The sequence below is a fragment of the Oncorhynchus gorbuscha genome, linkage group LG14 (assembly GCF_021184085.1).
Source record: "Oncorhynchus gorbuscha isolate QuinsamMale2020 ecotype Even-year linkage group LG14, OgorEven_v1.0, whole genome shotgun sequence".
NCBI lineage: Eukaryota > Metazoa > Chordata > Actinopteri > Salmoniformes > Salmonidae > Oncorhynchus > Oncorhynchus gorbuscha.
In genome coordinates, this window is record NC_060186.1 from 38,005,111 (window position 1) to 38,017,556 (window position 12,446).

Below are 12,446 nucleotides of genomic sequence, written 5' to 3' on the forward strand. Positions count from 1 at the left end.
CTGAGGGGCCCCCGTGTTGAGGATCAGCATGGCGGATATGCGGTTACCTACCCTTACCATATGGGGGTGGCCCGTCAGGAAGTCCAGGATCCAGTTGCAGAGGGAGGTGTTTAGTCCCAGGGTCCTTAGCTTAGCTGTTGTCAATAAATAGCATTCTCACATAGGTGTTCCTTTTGTCCAGTTGTGAAAGGGCAGTGTGGAGTGCAATAGAGATTGCATTATCTGTGAATCTGTTGGTGCGGTATGCAAATTGGAGTGGGTCTAGGGTTTCTGGGATAATGGTGTTGATGTCAAAACATTTCATGGCTACAGACATGAGTGCTACGGGTCGGTAGTCATACAGGCAGTTTACCTTTGTGTTCTTGGGCACAGGAACTATGGTGGTCTGCTTGAAATATGTTGGTATTACAGACTCAGACAGGGAGAGGTTGAAAATGTCAGTGAAGACACTTGCCAGTTGGTCAGTGCATGCTCAGATTACACGTCCTGGTAATCCGTCAGGCCCTGCAGTCTTGTGAATGTTGACCTGTTTATAGATCTTACGTCAGCTGCGGAGATCGTGATCACACAGTCGTCCGGAACAGCTGATGCTCTCATGCATGTTTCAGTGTTACTAGCCTCGAAGCGAGCATAGAAGTTATTTAGCTCATCGGGTAGGCTCATTTCATTGGGCAGTTCTCACCTGTGCTTCCCTTTATAGTCTGTAATTGTTTTCAGGCCCTGCCACATCCGACGAGTGTCAAAGCCAGTATAGTATAGAAATGAGGTAAAACTGATTTAAGTTTCCCTGCATTAGAATCCCCGGCCACTAGGAGAGCCTCTTCTGGATGAGCATTTTCCTGTTTGCTCATGGTGGTATACAGCTCATTGAGTGTGGTTTTAGTGTCAGTATCGAATTGTGGTGGTATGTAGACAGCTACGAAAAATATAGTTGAAAACTCTCTAGGTAGATAGTGTGGTCTACAGCTTATCATGAGATACTCTACCTCATGCGAGCAAAACCTTGAGACTCCCTTAGATATCGTGTACCAGCTGTTGTTTACTTAAATGCATAGTTCCCCGCCCCGTGTCTTGCCAGAGGCTGCTGTTCTGTCCAATCTGCTGTACTGTCCAACATGTGCCCAATCTGTGATTTAATGCATTATTTTTGGATAAGCATCATAAGGCACTTGTTGGACGGCAGCAGGCCTTAAATCTTGGCCTGTGTGTAGTTGGTGATGAGGCGGTCCAGGTCGGCTGGAGGGTTGATGGCCAGTTCCAGGGTGAGGTCGAAGAAGGGCAGCAGAATAGCAGCCAGCTCCTGGTCCACCACCCTGGAGTTGAATCTGGAGTGTGACCACTGGTCTGAGTGGTAGTGCCAGGGAAACTTGGTCAGAGGCCCAACGGCACGGATGGTGGAGTCGCTGGTATGGAAGGTGGTGTCTATGACCAGTCGACCATCATACACCAGACAGGCATTGTTGTTGGACTTAAAGGCATCGTAGTCCACCCCATTGGAGGAGAGGGTCATGAAAACCCACAAGAAATCAAGGATGTGAACAGTTTTACTAAATTTGTATCAAAACCCTTTTCTACCAGCTATTTTACACTGCTCATAAGAGGATGAAATCGACAATGAAAATGGACAATAAGAAAACAACAATGATTGAAGCACTTTGGAGAAAAAAGACCACAAAACCACTTTTGTACAATCCATTTTAGAGATCCCTTCAACAATTCACTGAATCAAGTATAAGGTTACTGCACCCTAGTCAGAGCCCCTCTTTTCTCTCAGAGCTGTTGAGTTGGACTTAAAGAGCACTCCAGCCTGAGAGGTTGACTGTCACTGGTGAAGGACACAAAGGTGATTGACTCAGGGCGCTGTCCGTCATTCATCTTGGCCAGAAAGCAGTTGTGGTGAACATGGACCCCACTTCTCCAAGGCCTTCTCCACCGTGTGGTTACTGAAGCAGGAGCTGGGGCTGAAGCTAGAGCCTTCATCAGTGGGCAAGTGGATACGAAAGCCTTCAACACCCAGGCTTAACAGAATCCTCACACAGGTGTACACATCGATGGTGTTGCTGTGATGATGGTATTACCTGTCGCGCCAACATAAAAACTAGACATTCAAACAAAGAACAGAGATTGAATGAATAGTGAGCTTGATGCAATTTACAATCACAAACAGAGGATTGATTGAAATCTATCACAGCCAACCAAATTACTCAGACGCTACGTGGATGGGGAAGATCAGGTCACTTGGCAACAAGGGGGCAAGGCAACCAAACAAATACTGCCTAATCTTCCCCTTGTCAGGGTGAGATGAGAGCAGCTATCCCAGTGACCTCTGAATTCTTACAGCTCAGCCTCTGTATGTAAGACATGCCTTGGTGATGAAAACACAATTATGCTAATAATGACAGCAAAAGGAGGATCTAAATGAGTTTAGCCTCAGTGAATGGGTTCTTTGATGCACAGGCTTCGGAAGTGACAGCTTTCTGCTCGAGGTAGGCATTCCTACCCTTGGGCGTATTATCCTAAATATGAGGAACAACAATGGTTGCGTCCCAGTTGATTAGAGCTTGTGCGTGAATAAAGTGATTTATTTAAAATTACTTTTGTAGAAACAGAAAGCAGTTTATTGAAGGCCCTCGCTGTTTTCCAGTTATTTTCTGTGCCCCTGTCCATGGTGCTGAAGTGGATAGCTACAGCAAAGCCACTGCATAGTACAATACTGCACTTTAAATGCATGCTATATTTCTATGATTTCTATTCATTATTATTCCTCCTTCCTCTTTCTTATTCTTCCATTCCTTCCTTTGTTTTGAGAGGGAATAAGGAACAAATAAAATACAGCAATTTCCAAAACATTTTCATTCTGTCTATAACATTCAATTCGTAGTAACAGTAATTTGCATTTTGTAATGATATCCTCCATAATGAACAGATCCCCTAATTAGTGAATATAATAGGCTTAATCTGGATCACTGCACATCTCATATTCCTTCAGAGGAAAAAGATTAATTCCACTTAATGACATCAGTCTTTTCATCAGCAGAAAACAGAAAACCTTTTCTCGGCCTACGTTCCAAATGGCACCCTATTCCCTTTATAGTGCACTACTTTTGACCAGGGCCCATAGGCTCTGGTCAAAAGTAGTGCACTATATAAGGAATAGATTACCATTTGGGACACAGCCTCTCAGAAATTAATGTCACCCTGTAAATGGAGAGAGATGGAGGAGGCAGACCTGGTTGAGAGAGATGAAAGATTTCCCCCTTCTCACTAATTACCGTTATTATTCATATCCTATTGAATAATGGCACATCAGTGGGAATTAATGTAAGGGGGTTATCATGCCTTTAGCACTTCCTACATACAGTACATACAGTGCATTCGGAAAGTATTCAGACGCCTTGAAATTTTACACATTTTGTTACGTTACAGCCTTATTCTAAGATGGATTACATTGTTTCTTTCCCTCATCAATCTACACACAATACTCCTTGATGACAAAGCAAAAACAGGTTTTAGCAAATATATTAAAAGTAAAAACACTGAAATAGAACATTTACATATGTAGTCAGACCCTTTACTCAGTACTTTGTTGAAGCACCTTTGGCAGCGATTACAGCCTTGAGTCTTCTTGGGTATGACACAACAAGCTAGGTACACCTGTATTAGAGAAGTTTCTCCCATTCTTCTCTGCAGATCTTCTCAAGCTCTGTCAGGTTGGATGGGGAGCATCGCTGCAAAGCTATTTTAAGGTCACTCCAGAGATGTTCGACCGGGTTCAAGTCCGAGCTCTGGCTGGGCCACTCAAGGACATTCAGAGACTTGTCCCGAGGCCCCTCTTGCATTGTCTTGGCTGTGTGCTTAGGGTCGTTGTCCTGTTGGAAGGTGCACCATCGCCCTAGTCTGAGGTTTTGAGCGCTCTGGAGCAGGTTTTCATCAAGAGTCTCTCTGTACTTTGCTCCGTTCATCTTTCCCTCAACCTGACTAGTCTCACCATCCCTGCCTCTGAAAAACAACCCCACAGCATGATACTGTCACCACTATGCTTCACCGTAGGGATGGTGCCAGGTTTCCTCCAGACATGACGCTTGGCATTCAGGCCAAAGAGTTAAATTTTGGTTTCATCAGACCAGAGAATCTTGTTTCTCATGGTCTGAGAGTTCTTTAGGTGTCTTTTGAAAAACTCCAAGCGGGCTGTCATGTGCCTTTTACTGAGGAGTGGCTTCCGTCTGGCCACTCTAACAGAAAGGCCTGATTGGTGGAGTGCTGCAGAGATGGTTGTCCTTCTGGAAGGTTCTCCCATCTCCACAGATGAACTCTGGAGCTTTGTCAGAGTGACCATTAGTTCTTGGTCACCTCCCTGACCAAGGCCCTTCTCCCCTGATTGCTCAGTTTGGCCAGGTGGCCAGCTCCAGGAAGAGTCTTGGTGGGCCCAAACTTCTTCCATTTCAGAATGTTGGAGGCCACTGTGTTCTTGGGGGACCTTCAATGCTGCAGAAATGTCTCGACACAATCCTGTCTCGGAGCTCTACGGACAATTTCTTTGACCTAAAAATGTATAAAAACCTGTTTTTACTTTTTCATTGTGGGTAGATTGTGTGTAGATTGAAGAGGACCATTTTTTATTTAATCCATTTTAGTATAAGACCGTAACGTAACAAACTGTGGAAAAAGTCAAGGGGTCTGAATACTCTCAGGAGTTAGCCTGGTTACTAGTCTGTTTGTGCCACTCCTCAACATTTGCTTGGCATGACAAGGAGTGGCAAGGACTGGAATGTTGTCACAAACAGACTTGGTACCCAGGCTACATTCAAACCCTCCAGCTCTACAAAGTTCATCAGCAGCCACTGGTAGACTGTAGGTGGTTGTTGAGGGTGAAGAGGTCTATCTACAGCGGGGCTAGGAGCTGGCTGTTGGGAGGAAGTTGGCTTATGTCCGCACCAGTGGGACAGGGAACCTAGCAGGGATGAATCTAGAAATGCTCACAGCAATCATTCAACATTGTGCACGTAAAAAGAAAAAGCACAGTATGTCATCAGTACAGCATCAGGGCGTTAAGAAATTATAATAATAATATATGCCATTTAGCAGACGCTTTTATCCAAAGCGACTTACAGTCATGTGTGCATACATTCTACGTATGGGTGGTCCCGGGAATCGAACCCACTATTATGATGATTATGTCAAAATGACTTGCTCTACCTATAGAAACATAGGGCTCTATTTTCGTCCAAAAGCACGTTCATTTTTTAGTCATGAAAAAGCTGCCGCTTTTGGCATTTTCCATCCAAACACCAGGTTTGGAAATTTACCTGTGTATCACCAGCTCATGTGAGCTGAGGTAGGAGGGGTGGCAATATTTGAGGTTTGTCCTTAAAAACAAGCACAAACGTGACAATTTCATGCAGTGCTAATGGGGAGTTTGAAGACCCACAAAAAGCAGGTCCTAACAATAAAGCGGTTGATAATGGTATCATGGATTTTGAGAGCGGAAGCGAAGCCTATCCAGCCGTGACACACAGTGCCCATTGAAGGAATGATGTGGTGAATCTCATATTTAGAATCTCATATTTAGAATCTCACATTTAGAATCTCACATTTAGAAACATAAAATAAGTATTTGTTTCCCCCCATTTATTTTTTAATTTTATTTTTACAAATAAGGAAGCATAGCCTACCCTCATTTAAGGTTGGTTTAGCAGCATTGGTTTGTCTTTTTAACTTGTCCATTAGCTGAGTAGTCTATGAATAAAGGGGCTTTACTGAGAGGGCGTTGAAGTATTTTGGACATTTTTCCCCTTTTTCTATTATTCACAATTCACATAACTGCATTTTGCTTGTTGAAGTAGGCTATCCATCCCCATTTTCAGAGAGTGCCCCTCGTCTGATTACCAAAGACAAGCTCCTCCATACTATTCAACCTATAATGCCACATCAATGGCAGACTTTTTTGAGAATCTGCCCTCACACATAGGCAATGATACAATTGACAGGAGCTAGTATTTCGATATAGACCTGTGAATGTATAGCAGAAATGTAGGCCTACAGTGCCGCGAGAGAAGTGGTATATGATATCGTGCTTCTGACGCAATCCTATTTAGAGATGTTGTTGTTTGTTTAAAAAAACAGATTTGTTTGTCATCTAATTTGATTAAAAAACACTTATTATAAAGATTCACTGCCCATGGGTTTATAGACGGGTTGGTTGTTTAGTAACAAAACCGAAGCATGCTCAACTATCAGGCGGGGTTGGCTTAGACTGTTGACCGTCACGTAAACTATTTTGTCTCCAAACGTTCATTGAAAACAGAAATACATTTGCACCATGACCACTTGTTGCCTCTCCAATACATCATTTAAGTTGTTGTTTTTTTCTAGATAGCTCATTTCTGCCATATTAGCGTTGACATGACAAGAGTCAGAAACACCTCAAAACAAGTCAATGATATCAATAACACGATACAACGCGCAGAAACGAGCCACCTACGATTCCCCACATGACAGCTTCTTGTCGTTGCTGCTAGTTATCTGACCGTTCAGAATCGCAACACCACGTGGCCTTCTGCCAAGCCGTCTAAGGTGAGAATGTGCATTGCTCGAATGCAATTCAATTTCGTCTGCTATTTCTGGAGAAGTGCAAATCCGATCTGTGAGATGGTTCCATGAGGTTTATAAAAACATCACATTTGCCAGCAGTGTAATGGACAGTGGACATTCCCCATTTGTCTTTATATTGGATCTTTATCCAGCTTCTGAATAGATCGGATGTGCGTAAAACCCTCCGTAGTCTTAGTTGCCTTGTCTGTGTTACACGCCCACGGAGAGCAATTGTGGTGCCTGTAACTGTATTCAGACACAGCCTATTTAAAGCAAGTTCTTGTTTCGTCAGTAGCTTAGATAATTTCATCTTGATGATTGACTACTTTTGCCATGTCCCATGTCCAGGCGGCAGTTTACAGTAAGCCTAGCCCCTACGTCAGTGTGAATGCTATAGCCTATGTTTAACAAATGTATTTCCATATTGAAGCTATTCAATTAGATCAATGTGGACTACAGACATATTCAACATGATCAAATACGGGGAAGGCTATTTAACGAACTAGGCTATAACGGACTAGCATTTGAATTGGAATTGATGACAATGGAATACATATAAAAAGGTAAATACACAACTTGAAGCAACCACATATTTAGCCATGGAGCACGTTCTGATTGGCCAGTCAGGGGCCAAGCCTTGACACACCCACAACTTATTCATCAAAATCTAGTCCTTTAGCGCCACCGCCAGCTATTGCGCCCATCATTATTGTACGGTTGTGAAAATAGCAAAAACATTTCTGACACACCCCTAAACCCTATAACGCTACCACCAGCGCTAATATTTACTATTGCGTTTTTTTTTTTAAATGGAGCACAGCGTGCTTTTCACCTGACACTATTACATAGTAGACCAGAAGTGTCAAACATCCGGCCCGCGCGAGGGGGTCCAATTCAAACTTAATATACTTTAAAATAACTTAAACCAAATCAGAACAGTTTCTTGACAGTGTTCAGCTCACTAATAATCCCCTAAATGAAATATAGACAGTCAGGGAGCATATATATTGATATTAAGAGGACAATTTCTTTTGCCAATTTTGACAGCGAGGAAATGATCATTGCGGACCTCACTGAAGACCGAATGCGGCTTCCGAGGCAAAAAAAATGGTCACCCCTGTAGTAGACCAGTGTGTCATATTTCCCTCTAACCTGGTACTGCTGGCCTGTATAGAAGATGAGGTGATCATAGGGCACTTTCCTTCCCCCAGACACCAGCACGTGCTTGGCTGCCCTGTCGATGCCCATCATCTTGCCCGTCACCACGTTGATCCAGGAGCGGAGAGACAGATGGGTATTGTCCCTGTCACAGTAGCCATGGCTGTGGGTAGTGGACAGGGCGAGTGGAGTTAGTCTGGGTATTATACATTTGTAGTACAGGCCATTTCTGTGTCAATGAGATCAAAATGACTCCCAAGCTCTGATTTCCATTGACATTGATGACGACAGTCTTCCATGTAGACCTTGAATGACAGTAAGGTAAGCTGCAGGTATCTCATCATGTGGACAGGAATCTCATCATTTCATTGGTGTAGTAGCCCGGGAAGCCTTGCGTGGAGATCAGAGTCATGTTATTGAACCTGCAGGTGTGGGCCTTGAGCAGGAAAGAAACACAACGATTTCTGGGAAGATGACCTTGCTTCTGACAACACAGTGGCCTTCAGCCAGCCTAGGAATAATGCATAGATAGATTAACAATGTACAGTGAATACGAGAACGTGTATTTTCTGAGAGATGATGACCTCATCACACCATAACACAAATGGTCTTGCCCTGATGAACAAATGGTGTATATAAATGGGTGCAACAGTTATCTCAGAGTTCCTGTTCCATTTTGTAGTAGCGTAAAAATCGAAATACTAGCCATGCAGTACATTGGTTCAGGAGGAACAGAGGGAATCACAGAGATATGAGCTAAGGCTCTATCTGCAGTGTGTTGTTATTCTCTGAGAACTGAGTGAGAGGGCGCAGATGCAACTGAATGCCTCCATCTAATGCCCTTATTGCATTTCATCTCCATCGGTATACATTAAAAATCCTTTATTTTCTAAGCCTCGTAGTAAAAGCCCTTCCTTTGTTTAGTCTGCTTTTGTCCCCAGCTTGTAGTGTTCCTCTTATGCGTTTACTATCAGGAGTGTAAAAGGTCTCTTGTGATGTAAATGTCCTCCTTTGTTCCGTGCCAAATGGACATGATTCTCATTGGTAATACGACAGAGAAAGCCTCAATGGTGCTGAGTGAAAAGGAGATGTACACTGGGCTGAGCCATGTCATGTCAAGCTTTAGATCGCCTGCAAGTCTGCTGCCTGTCTCTGGGAGGGAAAGTGACAGATCTGGTCTAAGTTGCACATTTGTGAATGAAGTGGGGGGAAAAAACACCTTTTCATGCAACACAAACAGACGTGCCAACGCAATACTTATTACGACCCTTTAATGTCAATAGATTTTAACACTCGGTTTGACGTGTAGAATAAATAACTCAACCATGGTCTTTGTTCACAATGGCAGCCTAATCCAGTGTGTTCCTTTTCAGTCAGTCAACTTCAGTACCAACGTACTATGTTCGCACTCTCGCGGCTTCGGTTAAAGGATCTACAGTCACGCCCGCCAAAGGTCAAGGAATTCCTCACCTCGCTGTGAGCCCCGCCTTCCACAGGTGAGAACAGTGAGGCTCGGATTCATTATTTTAATCACACCTCAGTGTGCACACTACTAAAACAAGCAATTGGAACACGAGACTGTTTTACATTGCGCCAACTAAATTGTCCCTTAGTTGGCGTGCTCAGCCACTGGAAGTTGTGTGCTGAAGTTTGTAATGCTTCTCAAAAGTCTCCTAATAATGAACAATTAGTTATTCTTTGTAATTGATTGGCCTGGCTATAGCAATAAGTAAGATGGCTAACGTACCTGAAATGACGAGAGCTAACACGCCAGGTTTGTTTTTGTATTTGTATTTAACCCTTATTGTACGAGGTAAGATGACTGAGAACAAATTCTCATTTACAGAAATGACCTGGGGAATCGTTACAGGGGAGAGGAGGGGGGGATGAATGAGCCAATTGTAAACTGGGGATGATTAACAACCATGTCCCAATCAATTCAAAGATACTCACGTTGATTGTCTTGTATGGCTCGGTGCATGCTCAGGCTGCCCTCGCTCGAATCAGTTTGTGTGCAAGACTAGGGGACGGCTGGCAATGTTCCCTTACTAATCCGTGGCACAGGTTCTCTTCACAATAGTGTAACATTCTTTAGGGGGCTTTTTGTTTCCGGTAGTGACTTCCTCTCCCGCATGCATGTACCTCGTCCGAGTTGCGGGACGCAGAGATGGTTCCAGTTCTCTGCTGCCAATGACTGGAACGAATTGCAAAAATCTCCCTCTTTAACTTTAAGCATCAGCTGTCAGAGCAGCTCAACGATCACTGTACCTGTACACAGCCCATCTGAAAATAGCACAACAACTACCTCATCCCCATATTATTACTTACCCTCTTGCTATTTTGCACCCCAGTATCTCTACTTGCACATCATCTGCATATCTATCACTCCAGTGTTAATGCTAAATTGTAATTATTTCGCCTCTGTGCCCTATTTATTACCTTACCTAGCCTAGTGGTTAGAGTGTTGGACTAGTAACTGAAAGGTTGCAAGTTCAAATCCCTGAGCTGACAAGATAAAAATCTGTCGTTCTGCCCCTGAACAGGCAGTTAACCCACTGTTCCTAGGCTGTCATTGAAAAAAATAATTTGTTCTTAACTGACTTGCCTAGTTAAATAAAGGTTTAAAAAAAGAATTTGCACACACTGTACATATATTGTTTTATTGTGTTATTGACGGTATGTTTGTTTATGTGTGATGTTGTTTTTGTCACACTGCTTTGCTTTATCTTGGTTTACCTGATTAAATAAAGGTGAAATATATATATTTTTGAATAAAATAAAATAAAAATAACATCTGCTAGCATGCATAACTCCCACTGAATCAAACTTACTAGCGTTCCCCTGGGAATATGGCAACCCCATTCCTATTTTCAATTCCTTGGAGTTTGAGAAAGTAGAGAGAGCAGGGCTTGCATGTTCCTCCGATGAGGAATCTGCGCTGCTCCACAAAAAAACATTGCTGTGATGACAGTTCCCCCACATTTTGTTATGTCAAACTGGGTGCTACATCAGCCATTGCCGGAGTCCTCGGTGTCCACGAGGGAGCCGGGGATCATGCAGGGCTATACAATCTCACGGAAACACAACGCGTGTTGGAAGCTTGTCTATGTTTAATGCTCCTCTCGTACCCCGCGTCCCATGCTGTTCACGGGGTTCAAAGTGTAAATCAATCTCCCCAGTGTGGGAGTAATAAGTTGGGGGATTCGCTCCCTATGGGGAGGGGGCATTATTGGGATTCATTGCTGATTCCTGCCTGTAGCTCACTATTCCCTATGAGGTGTCTAGTGATACAGGTTATGGGCCCTGTAGGTGATTGGTGGTTGGTAGCGAAGTCGAGGGAACAAGCAGGGTTGGACATGACAATGCTATTATCCAACACACAGTCTCTGGGATTCATATGAACCTCGAAATCGCCCAGTGCTGGGAGACAGCTTGTTACCGGAATGCATCTTACCACCTAAAACGATTGAGGCTCATTGTGACAGTACTGCCAATCGGGGACATCACTGATCACCGAAGCCCTTGTACCCAGAGTGGGCCGGGCTTTAGGCTAACCTTGGCACAATTTTAAGAACCTCGAAGTTCCACAGTGTTCACTGGTGTCAAAAGTGTTGTCTTCGACATGTGAGTTTGATGGTTGTCAAGAGTGGTGGAAATGGAAGAAGAACCAATCTCTCCCAGGCCACAAAGTGGGGTCCTGTCCATTCAGATGACATCGGGAGGCTCGCTGTCTGCTCCGTCCAGTGGCGAGCGTGTGCAGTGTCACCCTTGATCATGTGAACAGTGATGCCAGGGTACAGGCTACAATTTATTGTGTGTCTCCCACGTTTCTGCAGCGTCATCACGTTGACTATTCTTGAGGCCTCAGCGCCCGTTTTGAGTTAGTAAATATGCTCCTGTCTCCAGAAACAGGCAACACGTGTGGTTCCTATGTCGAAGATCCAGGACGCTGGTACAGCCAGTGTTTCCTGGTTCCAAAAATGGACGGAACATTGGGTCCCATTCTAGACCTACAGTACCAGTCAAAAGTTTGGACACACCTACTCATTCCAGGGGTTTTCCTTTAATTTATATTTTTTTACATTGTAGAATAATAGTGAAGACATCAAATCCATGAAATAACACATGGAATCATGTATGAACCAAAATCGTGTGAAACAAATCATTTGAGATTATTCAAAGTAGCAACCCTTTGCCTTGATGAAAGCTTTGCACACTCTTGGCATTCTAGCAACCAGCTTCACCTGGAATGCTTTTCCAACAGTCTTGAAGGAGTTCCCACATATGCTGAGCACTTGTTGGCTGCTTTTCCTTCACTCTGCAATCTAACTCATCCCAAACCATCTCAGTTGGGTTAAGGTGACCGGAAACATGACCGAATACAAACAGTGTAGCTATTCCCTCCGCAAGACAATCAAACAAGCTAAGCGTCAGTATAGAGACAAAGTAGAGTCGCAATTCAATGAGTCAGATACAAGAGGTATGTGGTAGGGTCTACAGTCAATCACGGACTATAAAAGGAAAACCAGCCCCGACGCTGACCAGGATGTCTTGCTCCCAGACAGACTAAACAACTTCTTTGCTTGCTTTGAGGACAATACAGTTCCACTGACACTGCCCGCTACCAAAGCCTGCGTGCTCTTCTTCACTGCAGCCGACGTGAGCAAAACATTTAAATGTGTCAACCCTCGCAAGGC

The 12,446-nt window shown here is 43.8% G+C and overlaps 1 pseudogene; it reads right to left on the reverse strand.

The window, feature by feature from the left end:
• Nucleotides 1-1,189: 1,189 nt before the first annotated feature.
• LOC123995520 overlaps nt 1,190-12,446 on the reverse strand; it is a 36,338-nt pseudogene continuing 25,081 nt past the window's right edge.